Genomic DNA, 7879 nt, shown 5'->3' on the forward strand with positions numbered 1-7879 from the left:
AGCCGCTGACCGTGGCCGGCCATCAATGCCGCGCGCCACCGGACCCCAAACCTCCTCCCTCTTCTCCCTTGGTTCGCGTTAAATGGCCAGAACCCCCCCCCCTCGTGCGCGCCTGAGCTCGCCGCCGTCCACTGACCGGCCGCCACCCACGTTCCTCCCCCACCCGAGCTCCTTTTCCTCTTCTTCGGCTCCCAGAAGCACCATCACCTCCCCACTCTTCCCTCGCGCGCACCCGAAGACCACCCAAGCTCCTGCCGCCGCCCAGAAACCCCCCGCCAGCGCCATGGCCGCCACTCCTCCGTAGGCCGCCATGGAGCCCTACTCCCCGCCCCTCCTCGACACAAATTGACCCCCAAACTCGCTCTCTCGTGGTCCAGTGAAGCTTCCCGGCCGGTCGTCGCCCTTCCTCCCACGCCGGAGCGGCACCGCCGCAGCTCGACGCCACCGGCGAGCCACTGCTCCGCCGCCCACCCCGCCACTGGCCGCCCCCGACCTCGACAAGCCTACCTTTGAGTAGCTCTCGCCTCCCTCTTGCCGTTCCCCCACTTCCCCGCCGCCAGCGAGCCTTCTCCTCGCCGGGAAACCCCCGCCGCCGCCTCCCCTGTTCTTGGCTCCGGCCAAGGGCATGTCTGTGAGCCCCTTTATCTTTTTGTTTTGAAAAGCAGCAAACAAGTAAATTCGTTTAAAAATTGTAGAAAAATTAGAAAAATGCAAACTCAATTGTTCTGGAATTTTTGCAAAGAGATCTACAACTTTTTCTACATGCACTTTTTCTTTTCCTGAATAGTTTTTACTTCATTTAAAATGCAAAGGAAATGTGCTTTATATTAGATCTCAAGTTACAAGCATGAGTTGTTAGCCATTTTTGGTCAGTGGGTTACATGTTAGATGTATAAGCTTGTGTAAAAATTTCGTGGACAGTTTACATGCCTAGCTACCATTTTATTTAACTCTTGTTGTATGCCTAGGAGGGATAGTTTTATTTATCCAAGTTGTTATGATATGTTTCATGGGTTCAAACTTTTACAGTACTTATATTTTAGTTCCAAGAGTCTACTGAAAAAGTTTGAGAATTTTGAGTTAAGTCAATCTGGACCAAATGATTTTTGTGAGGATAGCTACATTAAATCATTAAAAATAGTTTCTGTACATGAAAAATTCTAATAATTTTTCAAGGGATTAACCTTGAGTATATAACCGTGCTGGTAAAAGATGAGGCTCTGTAACTTGCTAGAACAGTCTGTAGAAATTAGCTTTGATCCATGCAGCTATACTTTGCTCTATTTTTCATGCCCTGTACAATGCTTGTTTAATTGTGCAAAATTTGTGGCAGGCTCATTTTTAGGTAGAAAACACGCAGTTAAAATTTCGTTACCAGTACTTGCATAGTTTGACCTATAATATTCATTTTTGTTTCTAGCAGTAGCTGTTTGTGTTATTTTTCATGATTAATAGGCTGCATGAAATGGGCTGAAAATTTCACAATAGGCAAGTTTCTCGGAGGTGTACCTTGTATAAAATTTTCAAACCCATAATCTCTGTTTAACTTTATTTATGATAAGGACATGCTTAACCTAGTAATAAATGAGAAAAATCATTTCTTTTGCTGCATAGGGATAATAGGCAAAATCCACCCTAGTAACTTTGTGAAGTCAGTTGTTGGTCATTACTCTAAATGATTGCCCAAAATGTTGTAGCAATATATATTGCAAATCATCTTGAGTTGCGTTGGATTACAACTTTTTGGGGAAGAATTGATTAAATCGTATCACTAAAATAACTCACGCTTATGCATTTCATATGGATTCGACTACTCTCCCTGACGGTACGTACAAGTTGGTGCCGGAGTCCGAGAGTGAGCAGCGTGAAGCTCAAGTTAATCTAACTGAAGTCACTGAAGACCTGAACCAGAGTTCAGAAGAGCCCAAGGCTAGCTCCGCTCAGGAAGGCAAGCCCCGGAGCATGTCCTACCTATTCTAAATTTATGCAACTTTTTATATTCCTTTTTTTACTTGTGCATTTAAGTTGCAGGAATTGTTTGGAACCTTAGTTGCATGATCCTAGGTACCTATGCTTGAACACTAGTATGTGTAGGTCGCTAGTTGGCTATGCTAATGGTTCGGTAGAAGTCGAGTGATTTCCTGTCACTCGCGAGCTTATAGGAGTTGAATGACTACTACGCACTGCAATATAAGGTTTACGGGCGGGGTTGTGGTACTCATGATACCCCGTCTGTTTAGTGAAAATGGATAAGGCCGCGGTGTGTGGTAGTGGTGGTTAAGCGTTTGAACGTACTAACCACATGCCGAGAATATGGTAATCGGTAAGCTTAAGTACCTGATGGAACCGGCAGTGGAACATACTCCCCACTGTCTGGTCTATGGTCACGCACGGGTGCAGGGCACCCTAGGGCGGTGGGCCTGTTTCATGCCCGGGGAAAAAGGGGAAAAGTCGCGTGGGTGATTGCATTCCCCATGCGTGTGTTTAGGTCTGCCTGGCCAGATTAACAAATTCGATTCGAATCGTCCGTCTCTCACGGATATTGAGACTGCTTAACCCTTTTGCCACATAGAGTAAGAAGTGGAACAATGATGATGAGAAATATGATGGAATGATGAAAAATAATTGTTTTTCACCATGTATGCTCTAGGATAGATGCTAATGTAGAATGGTTAATCAAACTAGAACTTGAAAGCTAAAATCAGAAAGTAAGGACTTACTCTTTATTGCTTTTCGGCAAAAACAAACCCCTCAAGCCAAAAGCGTTGCATGTCTAGTTAGAGGGCTAGTTGTATCCTAGTCGGGTAAGCCTTGCTGAGTATTAGCATACTCAGTCTTGCTTGTGGCTCAATTTTATTTCAGGTGATACCTTTGAGGACATGATTGCTAGTTTGACTTGGCCGTGTACTCTGCCTCCTGGTTGGTCGGTGGAGTGGGATACGACCCCGGCCAACGATGGCAATGCCGAGTGATGTCATGTACGGGCTTCATCATGGCATCATGTATCGTCATTTAGAACTCGTTTTATTTCCGCTGCAGTGAACTCTGAACTACTTTCAATTCGAACTTCAAGTACCTTTCGAAGATTTCGAACTTGGTTTGTAATAATTAAGTCAAGACTCTGTAATGTAATGTATCTGTGAATTGTTGTACTCTCCAGACTCACCTTCGTGTGGGTTGCATGTAAGCTTTGGGTTCGATCGACGCTCAGGTGGATTCTTCGGGACTTTACCCGACAGCACTGCCGAATTGCTCCGTTTAAAGTGCGTGTTAGCCGGGATTATCTTTAAGATGATGGTTAGTGCACTTGAGCCGGATTAATTAGGGCGGTCCTGCCACATCAACCCCACTCCTTACTCGGTTAAGTAAGAAACTGCCTTAAGAAAACTCTTTTCAAAAATAAACCCCTGCATGTGTAAAATCTAGCTTCACTGCAAACAAACCCCAGCCTTATCCTTGATTTATCCCGTGCATATCTTTGTTATCCCCCTCCATGGATGGGGTTGGACTTGTTGAGTACTTTTGTACTCACCCGATATATATTTGTGGTTTTTCTTCAGAAGAGGATCCAGACTTCGTTGTTGAAGACGTTGAGTAGAGGTTGCGTCCGCGCCCAATCTTGCTTGTGGTGTTGGTCCTCTGCAAGATGCTTCTGCTAGTGCATTACTCTGAGCCCGAGCTGGAGACCGTCTGGGTCATGCTGTGGTGTATCACCGTAGTTGTTTTATTACTTATTATCATTTGTATTGAGTGTCCGCCTCCTCGGAGGTTTGTACGGTGACTGTACCACCTGTTGAATAAATGTGTTATCAGCCTCCTGGGACTGATATTTGTATCACATTTAGTCTCTACTTATGTGGGGACGCTTCACTATCCAAACATTCCAAGGCTCATGAGACCTGGAGTGGTTCTTGGTTTTGCGGTTGAGATGGCAAGGAACTATTACAAGTAGGATGTGGCCCTTAGGGAGGCTCGCAAGGAAGAGGTATACAAATATGAGAAGTGTGTCGGACTTGAGATGCGTTTTTGGTGCAAGCTTCATGAAGACTTTTATTCCTCAGTTGTGATGCGTAAGTCTCGTGCACCCATTGTTCCTTGCAAGTATGTGGATTGGACTTACTATGAGAGGATGAATGATCCATTCTTCAATGTAGCCATGAATAAGTGCAAGGAAATGGGATTGTATGATGTCATGGGTTCTAGATATGATTGGAATGAGGAGATATTGGCACAATTTCACTCCTCACTATACTATGATGAAGGGGAGATTGCTTTCTATTGGACCACAGAGGGAGCCAAGTATGGAGTGGATTACATGACCTTCTCTAGGATACTTGGACTTGGCACTAAGGATGAGGCACGAGACCCTATTCATGTTGAACGACAACTCAAGCCATATCACGTGCCAACATTGTTCTTCAATCCTATCAGTGCCGAGGAAGGAAATGCAAGCACCCTCTTGCCCGTCTACTATGCCATGAATCAATTCTTCAGGGCTACTGTTGTTGCAAAGGATGGGGATCCGGCGGCACTTCGGTACTATGCAAAAACCTTCTAGCTCGCACCTTACCCAGTGGACGACCCTTTTGCATCATGGATTTCATTTGGAATGAGCTGAGAAGGACCATGATTGAGACCAAGAAGTCACTTCCTGCTGCGCCTTATATCATGTATATGATTGAGAGGGTGACAAAGGTCACATTTCCGAATACTGTCAAGCATGAGCCACTTCACATTCGTGCACGATCTAGAGATGCACCTCCTCCTCCTCCTCCTCCACGTCATGATGGCTCAACAAGAAACCCAAGGCTTGATCCTGCTCCATCTTCTTTGGGTGCCTCTTCATCATCCCGTCATCATCACCATGACTCTTTTGTGAAGAGAGCACTTCGTAGCTTATTTGGGATGTGCAGAAATATTGCTCAAGATGTCCATGAGAGCAAGCGCTCCATCAATGAGGTACGAGGTCATATAGGACTTCCATTAGATCCACATCATGAGCTACCAGAATTTGATGACCCATTTGCTGAGTGGGATGCCGCCGATGAGGCCGCTATTGCTGCTGCACATGCTCCACTTCCTCGTGCACGTCGCCAAGCTCACTCTCCGCGTCACCGCGCTGCTACTTCTTCTAGCCGTGCTCCTCCTCATGGCCAAGAGATCTTTGATGAGGATGAGGAGACCGAGGAAGAAGAGCCCCTCAACTACCGCGAGCACCCCGACTCCGAAGAAGATGAGGACACCTCCGAGGACGCCGCCCAAGATGATGATGAGTAGAAGATCTTCGTGCCGCTTTTCATTCTCTTTTTGGCACTTGTTTAAAAAGGGGGAGTGAAAATGCCATTTATGTACTCATTTGGGCATGTATCGAACTTATGTCGTTTTTCATTCCGTTTCGAACTCTTGTGATTGTTGTAAGGACTATGTGGTGTGAGAACATTTGTAATGTGTGCTACTCTGTGCTTAGCTGTCGAATTTGAGTATGTTCTAAGGATTTTATGCTAGTTTGTGGCTTATTTGAGATATGTTGACTGCTGTTTTCTATGTTCTGTGCACAGGGGGCCGGATACTCCGGGCTACAGGCCGGATACTCCGGACTTCTTGGTCTGGAGTCTCCGGGCTCCTACCCAGAGTCTCCGGGTCCTGCTGCCAAACACACCTTTTCTTGAGTGAATATCATATCATATGCATCACACTTATTTTGTGCACATACTTGCTCACCCCACTGTATATCATATAAGAGCTTTTGTGTTTCTTCTGAGATTTATGCCGATTATTCACATTTGTGAGGTTAAGTTTGAAATTCAAGTTCATGGCATACATTAAGGGGGAGCTCTTATATGCTAGATGTTTACTGTTTTATGTTTATCAAATGAGCTACATGTGGGTTGTCATCAATCACCAAAAAGGGGGAGATTGAAAGTGATCTAAGCTCCTAACTAGGTTTTGGTAAATACTGACAAAACACATGTGTATTTAATCGTGTAATTGAGCATGTGTGCAGGTGATGAGTTTGTACAGGTGAAACAAGTGACGATGTACGACCCCTCAAAAAGGAAATGAAAATGTGGTGTTCAAGCGTACTCAATAAACTAGATTTTATATTTGAAATTTGAGTATAGGAACGCCGTACTATCAAGAGGGACTTGGTTCAAGGGTTTTGATTTGAAACTAGTGCTGAAGAGAACTTAGACAACCTTGTGTGAGCCACAAAAACAACTTAAAAGAGCAAAACATGAGGATTTCCCCTGCCTAACCCGGATACTCCGGGTATAGGGCCGGATACTCCGGATCCCGTTACCCGGAGTGGGAGGTCCGGACGGACACGGGGAGGTCCCGGACCCCTACGGGGGGTCCGAGCCCTCGGCTGTTGGCGCGGAGCTTTCCCTCCTCAGGGACACGTGGCGTCACCGGACCCGTTCCTAGAGCAGGGAACGGGTGGCCCGGTGAGGTAAGAGCCGGTCCCCTGGGGCCCGGCTGCTCCACCCCTTAGGGCGTAGTTGTGGATGACTACGCGAGTCCTGCCTTGTTGCAGTAGGAGTGGGTATCCCTGCTACAGGGTACCGACACAGGAATGCTGTTGAAATATTTTGTATGTATCTCTTTAAAGTATCTTAAAATTAGTATACACTCAAAGTGATAAATGAGTATGTAAACGACATAAGAACGGTGGTGTACTGATGGCGAAAGTAGCTACAAGCGAGTATACATAAAACTTGTCATATATATTATCGACGCCAAAGCTCACATCACTTAGTTTTGGTGGACCTATCACCTGGGTTATTCGAGTCTCCAACCTACCCATGATCAAATTTTACATAATTATTTTTTTTCAATATTAAATTAAATGATGTGTGCTTGTCGGCAGTACAACGCATCCATGTGCTACGTGTTTCTCTTCGGAAATGCTAGCATTCAAACATCCATTCCGGGTTTACTATCCTGAAATATAAAAGATTTGAGTTTGTCCTAAGTCAAACTTCTCTAAGTTTGACCAAATTTATAGACAAGGGTGATAATATTTTAAATGCCAAATGAGAACAATTAGATCCATATTACGCCCTGTTCATAAGTGACCTGACAAAGGTTTCTAATAGAGCTTAGGCCGGTGATTATGTGGGCTAACTCTGCCGCTGAATCCATTATAAAATATGTTTTTATAATTTACTTATTTGACGTGTTAGATGCTAATATTTGTCTTTGTAATTTCAGTCAAACTTTGACTTTTTTTAGGGCAGTCAAACTTTGACTTAGGATAAAGCAAACTGCCTTACATTTCAAATGGAGGGAGCAAGTGCAGGACACATATCCTCGACCATCTGCAGCAACAACCGTTGGATTTTGATAGTGGAACATGTTACCAAAACAATGAGAAATAAAGCAATCTTGGCAACAATATCGGAAGAAAGTATTCAGACTCGAAAAGAAAAACAGTGGACTGTGAAATAACAGCAGATCAAGCAGCAGGATAATTGGGCGAAGCAGCATCGGCTCAATAATCATCCTCGTCATCCTCATCATCGCTGTCCTCCTCCTCCTCGTCTTCGTCATCCTCGTCATCGTCGCTATCTTCCTCCTCGTCGCTATCTTCCTCATTGTCATCGTCATCGTCCTTGTCCTCCTCGTCGGTATCTCCCTCATCGTCGTCGTCGTCGTCCTCCTCCTCCTCATCGCTATCTTCCTCCTCATCGTCGTCCTCCTCCTCGTCCCCGTCCTCTTTCTCCTCCTGGTTCTTGTTGTCGCTATTTTCTTTGCCGCTCTCGTCGGTCTCAGGCTTGGTCTTTTTGGGAGCGCCGAGGAGATCAGTGACGGCGTTATTGAGCGCCACAGGCATCTCGAAAGGGACACCCTCCAGCTTCTTGATCTTCTTAAGCCACGT

Source organism: Panicum virgatum, chromosome 3K (genome assembly GCF_016808335.1).
Source record: "Panicum virgatum strain AP13 chromosome 3K, P.virgatum_v5, whole genome shotgun sequence".
NCBI classification, from domain to species: Eukaryota; Viridiplantae; Streptophyta; class Magnoliopsida; order Poales; family Poaceae; genus Panicum; species Panicum virgatum.